At 43.1% G+C, this 15,189-nt stretch overlaps 1 long non-coding RNA gene across 1 annotated transcript; it reads left to right on the forward strand.

Annotated features, from left to right (window-relative positions):
- Positions 1 to 11,846: 11,846 nt before the first annotated feature.
- Positions 11,847 to 13,659, forward strand: LOC144583767 (uncharacterized). Its single transcript, XR_013537701.1, has 2 exons — positions 11,847 to 12,462; positions 13,359 to 13,659. It is a non-coding gene; the product is annotated as an uncharacterized LOC144583767 (long non-coding RNA).
- Positions 13,660 to 15,189: the final 1,530 nt, after the last annotated feature.

A 15,189-nucleotide genomic window follows, 5' to 3' on the forward strand; every position in this document is an offset into this window, starting at 1 on the left:
CGATTCCTGAACTTGTAAGGATGGGCCCGTTTGTTTATCCTCTGAAGCAGTGTCACCTCTGGGGAAAACTCAACAGATGAGCAAGGCTTTCTGCTGTCACTCAAGGCCTAGTGAGTTAATGATTAGTGGCTTCCATCGAAGATAAATCGATGGCTAGAAGTCTCTCCACAAAAGGGACTTCTAAAGTAAGATCCAGCGGTTGTCAAGCAACACACGGCAGACATGTGCAGGAAACACAAAACATTCATGGCCTCTGAGGGTGTGTCTACACAGAAAATGTGGGCAGAGTTGGCCTTGATCTGTTGAATCAACATCCTGAGAGGGAGGGATGGAAAATCTATAGGTACTGGAATTTAGCCTGTGTGGGTTTCCCCCATCTCATGCTCACTTAATATTCAATGTTAGCTTGGGTTTATTACTAAAACTACCTTGTCAGTAAAGCTGAAAACGTGTTTTGAGTTTGTCCAAAAAGATCTCAGAATCGGCAAGATTCAGATATACAAAATTCTATACAGGAACTGTAGTATCAACTTAAAACAATTAAGTAGCTTGTGGCGTGGAGGATTCTGGAAAGGGCAGGCCTGTAAACAAAATGATTAGAGGAAGAAACATGAAAGTGTGTGTTGTTGTTGTTTAGTTGTTAAGTCGCGTCTGACTCTTTGTGACCCCATAGACCAGAGCACGCCGGGCCCTCCTGTCTTCCACTGCCTCCCGGAGTTGGGTCAAATTCATGTTGGTGGCTTCGATGACAGTGTCCAGCCATCTCGTCCTTTGTCGTCCCCCTTCTCCTCTTGCCTTCACACTTTCCCAACATCAGGGTCTTTTCCAGAGAGTCTTCTCTTCTCATGAGATGGCAGCTTTAGATAACTAAATACGTTATATCTCAACCTGTGGAGAAGACAAAAACACTACATGCATGTGGGAAGTTGCCATAGGGTCCTTTCCAGCTCTGTAGTTCTAAGACAATGATGATGATGAAGATCTATGAGGCAGAGTAAGATGAGACTAAAGTGCACTAAAGTGGGAGGAGTGGAATTAGGGTATCCACAGATTTAGATGAAGAAAAGTGAAAACTGGCGGAAGAAGTCTCGGGAGACAAAGGACACCATTTTGTTGACTGAAAACAGCAGTGATTTGAAACACCTCCCGATGAAGGTGAAAGAGGAAAGGCCAAAGCAGGACTGCAATTCAACATTAAGAAGAGGGAAATTATGACTACAGAAGTCTAATGCTGACAATGAAGAAGTTGAAATTGTTCAAGGTTTTCTGTGCCTCAGTTCAATCATCAGTCCAAAGGAGCGATTTCAGCCAAGAAATCAGAAGACAACTGAGGCTTGGAAGGGTAGTCATGAAGGAACAAGAAAAGATCCTTAAGTGTGAAGATGTATCACTGGAGACAAAGGCCAAGATCATCAACAGTATTCTATTCCCGGTCACTATGTACACGTGTGAAAACTAGACTGTGAAAAAAGCTGTCAGAAAAAATAAATTAATTTGTTCGAAACTGGTGCTGGAGCAGAGATGTATCGCTGGAGAGCAAACTCAAGATTATCCATACTATGGTATTTTGTTTGAAAGCTGGACGATGAAGAATGACAACAGGGCAAAAAAAAATTATCTGAAATGAGGTGATGGAAAATCTTTTGCAGATAACATGGACTACGAGAAAGACAGACAAGTAGGTTCTAGATCAAATCAAGCCTGAACTATTTCAAGAAGCAAAAATGACTAAATTGAGGGTGCTGTCCTTGGGAAACATCCATGAAAAGACAAGGATCACTGGAAAAGACAATAAGGCTGGCAAAACTGAAGACCAAATACAAGATGGATTGACTCAGTAAAGGAAGCCACTGTCTTGAGTTTGCAGAACAGGAGCAGGGCAGTTAAATTTAGAGGTTACTAATTGACATTGTCAGCATATGTCAGCATCAACATGACAGCACATAACATGAACAACTTTGGTCCAAGCTGATCCTATTGGGATCAGAAAATACCGTAGAAGAAACCCAACATGTATTTTTTTGAAAAGAGTGACATTATTTTGATGTAATTTAGTTCCTTTGAAAAAGAATTAATTTCTGAAATCTGTGTCTCCCCTAGTGACCATTTGCTTCTGCAAAATCCATAAGCTGTGCTCAGGGAAAACGGTGCTTTTCTTTGGATTAGCATTGTAAATCAACCCTCCATATGCTGTCGATGCCTGTCTTAATGTTTCCTTATCTGCAGGTTTATTGCCATATCTGCCAATTTATTGCTCAGCTGTTTATATATCTTTCACTTGGCACTTTTCCCCATTGTTTTGTTGTTATCAACTAGCTTGAAGACAAAGGCGACATGTAAATGTAAATATTCTGAAGAACCACATCAATATGCCAGTGTTATTAATTGCACACTGATGTGAGCCAGAGACCCCAATTTCTTTTACTTAGTATAAGATGGGATCAATATACAGTGGTGCCTCGCTTAGCGATCGCTCCGTTTTACGGCAAAATCGCTTAGCGATGGACTTTTTGTCATCGCCAGAGCGATCGCTTAGCAATGGCCCCTATGGGTAAAAATCGCTTTGCGATGATCGCGGGGACGCGATCATGGCAAAGTGCCCATTTTTAGCAGCTGATTGGCAGTTCCAAAATGGCCGCTGAGAAAAAAATGGCCACCGCTGTTTTGCCTCACTTTAGAGGCACCCAAAATGGCCACCGCTATGGAGGATTTTCGCTTACAGGTAAGTTTTTAGTCCATAGGAACACATTAAACGCGTTTTAATGTGTTCCTATGGGCTTTTTAATATCGCGTAGCAATTGAATCGTTTAGCGACGTTTTTTCCTGCACGGATTAACGTTACTAAACGAGGCACCACTTGTATAGTCCACATACAGGGCAATGCATACCTACTGTTAGGAAAGTAAGACAGTATTTAAAGGATTTACTTTCAGAAATACACATATAGCATTGCTGCTACTTTAATATTGATGATAACTAATTCCAACAGAAATTGTAAGAACAGTCATTGTCCCGTTCCCCCACCCACCCCTTAGCCATGGGTGATCTGTTCCAGGATCAAAGGTGGATAAAGAAACAATTAAAAAGAGTGGGTGAAAGTGAGAGGAAAGGGCAAGAAGAGGTGGTAAGCGCATGTGCACATCGCAGGCTATGTTGTAGCAGCAGCGACTGTGGATAACAGAAACTGCAGATACTGGAGACTGCTGTAAAAGTATCTTATGGCAAGAGACCCAGTGAAATGGATAGAATGATGAACTAGTGACTCAGGAGATCTGGATTCAAAGACCTTTCTTTTCAGGCAAGCTTTCCCTCAGTAACAGGCTGTCTGCATGAGTTTTTTAAATAGAGGGTTGTGCCTTTTCTGCTCTGTGTTTTAGTGTGGTGTTTGTTTGACCCTTTTTAGTTTTAAAGAAGGATTGTATGGATATGGACCACAAAGACAGCAATGAATGTTCATCACTGGGCACTCGAAATGAGGTGGGGAGGTGAAAAGACTCAAGACAGAAAAAATCTACTACACACAACATAGAATTAAGTTCCACTGTACTCAGTTAAGGCGTTACTCCCAAGCTAAATGTGCACCGAATTGAACCCTTAAAATGTGCAACCTTGCCGAAGCTGGTGAACTCCAGCTGGATTAGAATACGGCTCCCATCCTCCTCATGCCATAGAGCCTTTGCCTCTTCTTCACCCAGTTCTTCTAGTTATTGAAAATAAAAATGAAATCTTTCCCTCCTCGTCGACGTTCTGGTTGTGGCCAAATGCGTTCTGGTTTGTGGCATTCCCTAGGAACGCGCATGACTTCCAAAATGCCCTGTCATTTATCAGCCCGGCTCCCGAAGTGGGAAGGTCAACTTGCACATGTTTGCTTTGATTTGTTTGCTCTTTTTTTTCCCCCGCTACATAAACCTGATGGGATATTTCCCCTTGGCAGCTTATTAATTAATGCTCTCAGATAAACTGTACACAATGAGGCCTCTCTCTGTAGAGATAGATTTCCCATCCCCGGTGGCAGGTCATTTACTCGCTCGCTTGCTTCTTTGTCTGGCGGCCACCAACTAATTACACCATGGCCTGTTGTTTTTTCCCCCCAGTCGCTTGGCAAAACCTCTGTTTCCTTAACCACATGCCCTGCACATTCTGTCTTGGGCCCTTTCTACATACAGGCACATTTCTCTCCATGCTCTCCCTTTACTGCATCTTCCCCCCTCCCAAAAAAAAACCTCACCTATGTTTGTAAAATTTTTTTTAAATTTTTAATTTAATTTCTTGTTGGTCTTCGCTTCCTCATCACAAGGCCACACCCCCTGTCTTATCTGGCTTCACAATGGATCTATGTTGCCTCCCCAGGAAGATTACATACACACACATACACACACACCCCTCGCCCTCTGTCCACCAGTGAAAAACAACTACCCTCCAGAGTGTTGTGAATGTCTATTTTCTGGAAAATTCCAAGGGTGGGAATTTTCCCCCATTGTTCCATCTGGATAATTGGGAGGAGCTGGCCATGGGTGTCAGACGGGGACTCAAGTCATGAGACTTGCTCTCAAGTTGGACTTAAGTCACACTAGCATCTCAACTTGGGTTTTGTTTAGTTTTGTTGACTCAGGACTTGAGACCAAAGACTTGGACTTAGGACTTGGGACCAAAGACTTGGACTTGGGACTTGGGACCAAAGACTTGGACTTGGGACGAAAGACTTAGACTTGAGACTTGGGACCAAAGACTTGGACTTGGGACTTGGGACCAAAGACTTGGACATGAGACTTGGTACAAAAGACTTAGACTTGGGACTTGGGACCAAAGACTTGGACTTGGGACTTGGGACCAAAGACTTGGACATGAGACTTGGTACGAAAGACTTGGACTTGGGACCAAAGACTTGGACTTGGGACTTGGGACCAAAGACTTAGACTTGGGACTTGGGACCAAAGACTTGGACATGAGACTTGGTACGAAAGACTTGGACTTGGGACCAAAGACTTGGACTTGGGACTTGGGACCAAAGACTTGGACTTGGGACTTGGGACCAAAGACTTGGACATGAGACTTGGTACAAAAGACTTAGACTTGGGACTTGGGACCAAAGACTTGGACTTGGGACTTGGGACCAAAGACTTGGACATGAGACTTGGTACGAAAGACTTGGACTTGGGACCAAAGACTTGGACTTGGGACTTGGGACCAAAGACTTAGACTTGGGACTTGGGACCAAAGACTTGGACATGAGACTTGGGACCAAAGACTTGGACTTGGGACCAAAGACTTGGACTTGGGACTTGGGACCAACGACTTAGACTTGGACTTCAGACTCGTACCCAAAGACTTGCCAGCATCCCTGGGTGTCATCAAATGCTCTTTTACCCAGCTTGCAAACACATTGCCAACTCCAGATGAGGTTCCCCCTCTTCCCAGAGCATGGGAAAGTTCCTTAAGATTACAGTTTCCAGAATCCAAGAAGCAGCTTTCCCCAGATGTCCTTAGTCCTTGGACAGAGAGACAAGAAAGGTATAGAAATTGTTGGTTAAGAAATCAGCATTGGCATTTAATAACCATAATCATTCCGGACAAATTGGGTTTTCAAGGTATTCAGAACAGCTTATATGGAGCTGCTGCCCCAGTCCCTGTGAGCTGAAACATTAAGAATCCTGCCAGATCAGACCCATTTCTTCTAGTTTCAGTGATGTAGGCTGGGAGTTCTATTCCCCAGTGCGCCTCCCGCAGAATGAACCATCCCGTGTGACTTTGGCCAAGCTGCACCGTCCCAGAATTGTCTCCAGGAGAAGGGAATGGTGAACCACTCACAACTATTCTCTACCTGGAAAACCCTAAAAAGGGCATCATACATCATTATTGATTTGACAGCACACGATGATGATTCCTGTTTCTCATAGTATTTTGGGGAAGTCCCACAAATACGATTAGCTAATTAGTTATCACTTTTGTTTTTTACCAGAATGAAACTCGAAGCTGCTTTATAACACATAATCACATTATGTAAGGGTACATAATACTTAATTGAGTTACGTAACCTGGCACTATTTTCGGGGAAAGCCACGATCCACAATTTCAGCAAGGGGTGAATTTTGCACTATTGTGATGATACCTTTGAACAGGAGTGGTAGAGGAAAGGGGAAATGTGTTTAGTAAACACTTTAAAGGCAATTGAATTTGCACTTCCCCAAATAATTAGCACCCAAGAACACACGGGCATCCCTCTGGTGTCACATTGTCCATGTGTTTTAAAATGTGAACGTTCAGCAAAATTGCATACATTAATAGGGAAGACCATGTTGCAAAAAAAGGGGGTGTACATTAAGGGCACTCCTTGCATGGAGTGCAAAAATTCCATTCAGAGATACAACAAAACTTTAGAACAGATTTTAGGGAGATAGATAGTATTCTTAGCGCTGCAGAGATGGAAGGGAGCCTATAAATCATCAAGTCCAGTCCCCATCAAAAGGCACAGTGGGGAATCAAACTCCCAACCCATACCTAAACTACTTTGCTATCCAGGTAGCGTAGCCAGATGGATGGATGGATGGATGGATGGATGGATGGATGGATGGATGGATGGATGGATGGATGGATGGATGGATGGATGGATGGATGGATGGATGGATGGATGGATGGATGGATGGATGGATTTCCAGGAGAGCAAAATAAACTGATTTGCCCACCCTTTTCTGAGGGTTGAAAAAATACTCATCCAGAGAGAGAACTTTTTATTTAATACTCCATGGGTCACACCAACATCATCTCCAGTCCCAGCCCAAAACAGGCTGACCCATAACATTTTGTTGCTTAGGGCAAAGGACCAAGACAAGCAACCCTCCCCTATTTAGAGGACAAAAGTGAACTAGACGGGCAGTTGACATTTTGAGGCAATGCTTTTGATGGGGAACACGCTATCTGTGGATGCAGGACAACCTCGGTGGGACACAAAGACTTGTCTTTTGAAAATAGGTAGAACTGATGCATTATAATAAAAATGTGCTAAAGCTAAACTGCATGCCAAGGTTTCATTTTGGTGCCTTTGGCCTTTTGATTCATTTCCATGATTAGAAAGACAGTCTAGATCTGTTCCCGTTCCACACTTAGCTACAGTTCTGGGGCAATCTCTGCCTTTCCATAAAGAAGGGAAGAGAAGCGCAATAGCGGCATGGTGCTCCTTGGGTTGGGAAGGAGGACGGGGAGGTGAAAAGCATGGGTTGCTGCCCATGTAAATAAGACCTCAACCAAAAGGTCCTCTCAGGATCCAAGGCATTATGAGAAAGGATGGCCAGAACAAACCCCCCTATATAAAGATGAGTTTTCAAAACACCTTTCCCTATAATGTCTGGGTTACATACACTTCTGAAGTCAAGACACCTTTTTTACACAGCTAGCCAGGGAGGTCCTGGGCTATGCATGCAGACAGCGACTAGAAAGAGGTGGGTCGTGTCGGCCTCAGACAGCACAAAGCGGGTGGCGGCGGTGTCTCTACCACCCTTCACAGCACTTCAACACCTGAGGCCACCACCTCAGTTTCGTGAATGGCCATTCCAGCCATTAGTTGTGAGAAATGGAGGCAGATTAGTGGCTCAGGAGAAAGAGGAAAGATTTCTGAGAGAAAGGAGTGCCCTTGCCATATCCATTCAACCGATACAGCAGTTTCCTACCACTCTGAATGACATGGCTCCATCTTCTAGAATCTAGAGAAAAGGCCTTCTCTTCCCCCCCCCCCGCTACCCCCCATTAATCCTCTGGTTGCTTTTACCAAGTAACCACAGAGATAACAATTAACACAACAAATTAATAATTGTCCTGCTAATGTTAAAGTAAGCCATTTAGAATTTTTTGAGCTCTAATTATTAATGAAATGAATTAAGTTTTTTTTGTATGCATGTTCCAAAATGTAAGTCTTTGAGAAACGGACTAGTTCTGATGGTGCCCACCCCCTTCAGCGTTGGCCATCAAGAGCAGACACCTCACATTGCCTGATGATAGAGCCAGCCCTGATCGCTCAAGAATGGATGCCCTCAACCCAGCATAAGAACCATGGGGGAGTCCAGCACTCTTGATACAAGCAGCCATTTTGTTCTGTCTAACAGTCGGGCCGGCCTCAAAAACTAGTAACATATATACCAGCTTTCTCATTCTTACATGTCATGGATGGTGGACTTTTTAAAAGTTGGCCTCCTCAATACAGGGTACATGGAGGCCAGGAGCCTTTAAATCATGCTTGATGGAAAAACACATTCTCAAAAGCATTCCTGCATCCCACACGTTATAGGCCAAACTGAACTTTCCAGGCTTATCAGAAGAGAAAAATGGGTGGGAAGGTCAGAAAATAAGGAGTGTAAAGCCACAGTCATCACTCATTTAGACAACTCAGAACCAAAGTTGGAAATATTCATTTAATTGCTAACTCCCAGAATGCTGTGCCAGAATACTTAGCACAGAGAAAACGTCAAGTTTCTGAATCACAAAAAATGAGAATACATGGCCACGCTTGACAGTAAATTCTGGGACTTATTCTCCTAAATCAATCAATCAATCAATCAATCAATCAATCAATCAATCAATCAATCAATCAATCAATCAACCAACCAACCAACCAACCAACCAACCAACCAACCAACCAACCACTTTTCCAAGGCATTATATTAGCCCTACAGTCGTGCCCCGCTGGACGATTACCCCAGTTAACGACGAATCCGCTTAACGTTGAAGTTTTTGCAATTGCAAAAGCGATCGCAAAACGATGTTTAGATTGGGTTTTTTCACTTCACGTTGATCAGTTCCCTGTTTCAGGAACCGATTTTTCGCTTTACGATAATCAGCAAACCGCCAGCTTTCAAAATGGCCTCCCACTGTTTTCTAGGACAGATTCCTCGCTATACAGGCACCGAAAATGGCCGCCGTATGGAGGATCTTTGCTAGACGAGCAGGTATTCAGCCCATTGGAACGCACTGAACCGGTTTTCAATGTGATTCAATAGGGTTTTTTTATTTCGCTTGATGTTTTCGCTCTACAGCAATTTCGCTGGAACGAATTAACATCGTCAAGCGAGGCACCACTATATTTCACAGAAGTTGCTGTTCCATTTTCCCTTTCCTGTATCTCTCTCTCTCTCTCCTCCACCACCAGTTTTCTTATTTCCCATCATGCAACTTACTTTTGTGAGATCTAGTGGCATGAAAATATAACTGTGAAATTGACTTTGTTAATTATTTTAGAAGGGTTTGTTCCCATGGGGCCTCCTGTTGGATCAAGCAAAATACTTTTTACCCAAACTTTTAAATGTCAACACTATTGGTAAAACGGGAGATTCATGCGAACTCTCTGTCTGTATGGACCTACTGCTAGGCTAATTCATCTGCTACATTTACTTTCACCAGTAGCTGTGGCTATTATTGCTACAACTAGAGCAACCAGTAGCTACTACTAATAGTAGTAAGTAACTGATGATACTATTTGCTTTGCTGTTCCTCATAATTGCTAATAACCATCTATGGGTGTGAAAGCTGGACAGTAAAAAAAAAACTGACAGGAAAAACAAACTAATTCATGTGAAAATGTGATGCTAGAAAAAAAGCTTTGTGGCTATCCTGGACTTCCAGAAAGACAAAAAAAAAGTGTGTCCTGGATCAAATCCAGCCTGAATTATTCCTGGAGGCAAAAAATGATGAAACTGGGGCTGTCTTACTTTGGGCACATCACGAGAAGGCAGGTTTTTCTGGAAAAGACTATGATGCTGGGAAAGGTGGACGGCAGAAGGAAAAGAGGAAAACCAAATACAAGATGGACTGACTCCCTAAAGAAAGCCACAGGCTTGAGTTTGCAAGAGGGCAGCTGAGGACCGGACATTTTTGGAGACCCGTCATTCTTAGCGTCTACATAAGTCGGAGGCAAGTAACAATAAAATAACGGCTGCATCTGCTAGAAAACGCTGCTACTCCTAGTAGGTGACTGCTAGAGTTATTCACTGATGCTACAATCTCTGCCAGCCACTGTTACTACGAGCAAGAGTGACTATTTTCCTTTTTGCCACTGGCAGCTGCTGCTGTATTTACCCCTTCTGACAATGGCTGCTTTATGCGACGACAGTGAGCAAGAGTGTTATGGCTCCTGCTGTCGGAGCAAAGTGCTTGGAAGATGTCGTTCACCGGCTTGCCAAGAATCAAGGCATCCAAGTTTGTTTGCTGGACAAGCCCATGGCAGGGGGACAAAAATAACAGGCATGGGGCTGACCGCCACCAACTTCCTTTTTCTCCACCACCTGACAAGTGGCCCATTGTTACTGCCGGAACCAGCTCAGCCAGAACTGTCAGCGAGGATACAGCGACAGGACACCTCATCCCAGCAAAGGAAAAGCAAAATAAAAAAAGGACACAGGTGAAAAGCAAAATTCTGACACTGGGTTGCAAATTGTCAACTTAGTGGGTGCATGCTTGGGTGCAAATCTGCTGTGGTTCCCACACCCTTGGGAGCTTCCCTTCTGGCTCTCCAACCAGCAGGACCATGATGGTTGCAGGTTGTTAAAAAACAACACAAAAAACAGGAACTATAGCTCGGTGGTTTAGGTCTGCAGGGCCAGAGGCTGAGCGTTCAGTTCTCCACTGTTCCCCCTTGATAGGGACTTGATGATCCATAGGGTCCCTTCCAGGTCTGCAGATCTAAGAGGATGATGATGATTTATTCCAAACTCTGTATTCTCAAAGGCTTTCAAGGCTGGGATCTGATGGTTGTTGTGGCTTTTTCGGGCTATGCTAAACATCAGCATAGCTTCAACAAAAAAAGAAGAAGAAAGTCTGAAACTGAACAAGGCCTGGCTCCCAGTGCTGGAAAATACAGCCTGCAGAAGGTCAACTAACTCTACCCAGCCACAAGGGCCAGGGATCATTGCACAAAAAAGACCAGCTAAAAACACCCATCAACCAGTGATAGATAATCTCTCCCCCTTATCACAACAAAAACAGGCTGATCACCCTATCTCCTGAAAAGAACAAAAGCTGTTCCCATAGCTATAAAAACTCAACTATCCAACAAACAGCAACAGAGCATGGACAGAGTTCCTACTCCAGTCCTCTGAAGAGGCCGGCAACAGAGACTGGCGAAACATCAGGAAGAACAACCTTCAGAACACGGCCAAAGAGCCCGAAAAACCCACAACAACCATCATATTCCAAAACTCCGCTTGTTGGTACAAGTCACGGATCCTACATCATGGGATGGGAAGGTTTGGTCCATCGGGTGTTCTGGACTTCAGGTCCCAAAAGGCCCAGGAAGTGTCAAAAATGGGAAGGCAGTAAAGCCGTTGCACTCCAAAACATCTGGAGACCCAAAGAGTCCTTAATCGGGCTTTGCCAAAGCATTCCTCCATGCCTTTGACTGAATCAGTTGGGAAGGAACAGAGCGACTTGAGGTCCTCCAGATGTGCTTAGCCCACAGCTTCCACCAGCTCTTACCACTGGCTCTCTCCAGATGCTTTCGGACTACAATTTCCATCAGCTCGTATCACTGGCTCGGTTGGCTAAGGCTGATGAGAGTCGAGGCCCAAAAGCTAAAGAGCCACACATTTCCCACCGCTGAGTGAAGGCCAAACGCCTTTCATGGGCACTAGCAGGTAGTCCAATTTCTAAACCGGGTTGGATCCAAACTTCAGCCTGTTTTCATGGAGGCTAATCGAAAATCAGTGGAACGCAAGCTACTCACAGCTAAGTGCTATTTATTTCAATGAGTTTACTATGAGCAGGACTACGTCTGGAAATTTATGAGGATGTTGGATGATGCTTTTCATTTGATGTACCCTATCGCCAGTCACAATTTATTACACAACATTGTAGAAATGCACATTTCAAAGAATGAAAGGAAAGATCTCAAAGAATTGGGCAATCTGACAAAGACGGACGGACGGACGGACCGACGGACCGACGGACGGAAGGAAGGAAGGAAGGAAGGAAGGAACAAATGAATGGAGGGAGAAGAATGTTCATGAAGTGTGGTTTTGTTGATGGTGTCTTAAGGACTGAGTTTCGCTTCAGCATTTCTTGGAAAACTTTGGGGAGGTTGCCTTAAGAAGGAATTGGAATTGAAAGAGAGATCTTCACACAAACATTGTGGGAAACAGTTCCAGGGGAAAAAAAGGGACTGCAGATGAGAAACAGCTATGACCTTTAAGGGAAGATGATGATGTCCCTCATTTGAGTGCTTTAGTAGACAAGATGGTGAGAAGGAAATGTTCCACTGCACCATAATCCCAACACTACACACAAAGACCTTTAAAAAAATAGGAGAATTTTGCGACAGGCATTGTAATGCAAACAAGAATATGTGTTTATTTTCCATTTCTGTTTCAGATGGTCCTGAGGAGAAATATGGATAAGAATATGGAAAGTGTTGATGTCTGGATTTCACAACCTATTTTTTGTGAACCATCGTCAATCAAATCTTCACAAGGGCTAGAAAATTTGGTGGTTCTTTTTTTTCCTTTTAAAAAAGGAAGTCAACATTTTATTCTCTTACTGTATTTATTATACCTTGCTGTACAGAATCACAATAAATTATCATTAAAACACCTAAAGAATGTTAAAATCACCATTCTTTTTTTTAAAATGTTAAAACAAATTTAAAATACCTGATTTTTTTTTTAAAAGTACTGGTAAAATGGGCTGCGTCTCCTTCTAAAAAATACAATCCTGCAAGGACTGAAAAAAAGAAAAGCTTTGATCTGCAAGCAGAAGGCCAGAAGGGAGGGGGCCAAGCATAGCCTCATGAGGCAGAGAATTCCACAGACTACGAGCAGCCCCTGAAAATGCCCTCTCTCCGGTCCTCACCAAACACGCCAGCGATGGTGGTGGGACGGAGAGAAGGTCTTCCCCTGAGAATCTCAGAGACTGGGAGGTGGGATTATATGGGGAAATACAGTTGTTTAAATAGCTCGAACCCAAACCGTATAGGACTTTGTGCATCATAACCCACACTTTGAATTGGACCCAGAATTAGACTGGTAGTCTGTTGTAGCAGGGGAGTTATGTACGCCCTATATTTGGCTCTAGTAAACAATCTGGCATCTGTTTTGAACCAGCTGACGTCTTCAAAGGCAGCCCCACATATAGCAGATTATAGTAATCCAGGTGGGATGTAACTAAGGTATGTGCCACTATAGCCAAGTCAGACGTTTTCAGGAACAGATGGGGCACCTTTAATTGTGCAAATGCACTCTGCACCACCACTGAAACCTGTTTGCCCAGGGCCAGAGAGGTGAATTCCAAGGATACTTGCGTTCTCCTGCCAACAACCGTTCCCACCTACAACCGGAATACTCCTACAGCTTCTCAGAGATCTCCTTGTTCTTCATTTTTTCCAGGTCCAAGGGTTAAGAACGAGGTCTGGGATACGATCCACAGGCCAGAGGTTGTCAAGTTCATGCCCACTGTACTGTTCTGTAAAGACCATTCTTGGCGGCGCGCAGATAATTGCTCAGCTTCCATACCCGGCAGCCAGGCCTGCTTAATTGGCAAGATCGGATGGAAAAAACCACATCCCCCATCCTGGCGGAAAGCCACAGCTTCCACCCGCTTTCGTGTCGGGAACCAACGGTGCCATCCCCCATCATAGTGGGGCAGGCTGTGGAGACTCTGCACCCATCAATCAAGCTTGCGGGGGAAAGATCAGTGACATCTTGGTGAACAGGTATCCCAAACCGAACCCCATGAAGCCGATCAAGACAAGGTCCCAAGGTATATTTAATTTATTATTCTCAGAGTGTTGTTAGCCGCACAGTATAGACTTCGGTCTAAATGGGTGGGGTACAAATTGATTACTTAATTACTTAATTACTTGAATGAATGAATGAATGAATGGATGGATGGATGGATGGATGGATGGATGGATGGATGGATGGATGGATGGATGGATGGATGGATATATTATGCATGAACAAGCTTATTGGAATTAAATAACTTGAGAATCTTGATGGGGAACCACTTGCAAATCCCCCCCCAAAAAAGCTTGTTTCTTATTCCAAGTTTCCAGTTCTATCACTGAAACAAAGATGGCTCAGTGGTTTAGGTCTCTGGCTGGGGAGCCAGAGGTTGGACGTTTGATTCCCCACTGTGCCTCCTTGAAAGGGGCTGGACTAGATGATCCACAGGGTCCCTTCCAGCTCTGCTGCTGCTGCTGCTGTTGTTGTTGTTGCTTGCAAGATGATGATGATGATGATGATGATGATGATGATGATGATGATGATAATAATAATAATAATAATAATAATAATAATAATAATAATAATAATAATAATAATAATAATAATAATAATAATAATAATACAAGTAATTCTGTTAATTTCACTCATTACTCTGCTTTAAAACTATAAGATATATATATTATATATGTTATATACTGTATTTTTTGCACCATAAGACTCACTTTTTTCCCACAAAACAGGGGGGTGGAAAGTCTGTGCATCTTATGGAGCGAAGAAAACAGATTATATTTTCCTGTTTTCTTCTCCTAAAAAATCGGTGCGTCTTATGGAAAGGTGCGTCTTATGGAGCGAAAAATACGGTATATATGGCATGTTTACAAATCATTTGTGTTTGAATAGAGATAAGGAATTCGTTGGAAATTCTGAGAGGTTCTATTCAATGAAATCCAGCTCATAGACACACTTGGGTAACCGGAGTGGCAGGATGCAGTCCTCTTGATGAACACCATTCGATTCAGATAAGGAACACTTTCAATAGATTTTACTGTTTCCTCCTTCCTCCAATCAAAGGAACAGTTCTGCAGAAGAAGTAGGAAAAGGCTGTGTGGTTCTTACTTTCACAAACGCAAGAGTAGAGTAATAACTTTGTTGAACTGTAAGTTAAATATCACTTCATTTTGCTTCTACTGATTCAATGCCCCTTTTGTTTTCTTAGCAGACTGAAAAAATTAACATCCATATGATGCAATTAATGAATATATTATCATATATTTTTATATAATAGTTACTTTTTTAAAAAAAATGGCAAATTGTTCCCCATTTAACTCAATTCCTTCAGAAAATGTTTTAAGCTTTGTTGCAAATTCATGGAAAAGGTAATCCAGCTATATACCATCCCACAGTTGTAGGGCAAAAAACAAACAAACAAACAAAAAACCCAACAACAAGCAACTGAAGGAGGTGGAGGGTGAAGCATTTTGCTTAAATACTC

This window comes from Pogona vitticeps, chromosome 6 (genome assembly GCF_051106095.1).
Source record: "Pogona vitticeps strain Pit_001003342236 chromosome 6, PviZW2.1, whole genome shotgun sequence".
Taxonomy (NCBI): domain Eukaryota; kingdom Metazoa; phylum Chordata; class Lepidosauria; order Squamata; family Agamidae; genus Pogona; species Pogona vitticeps.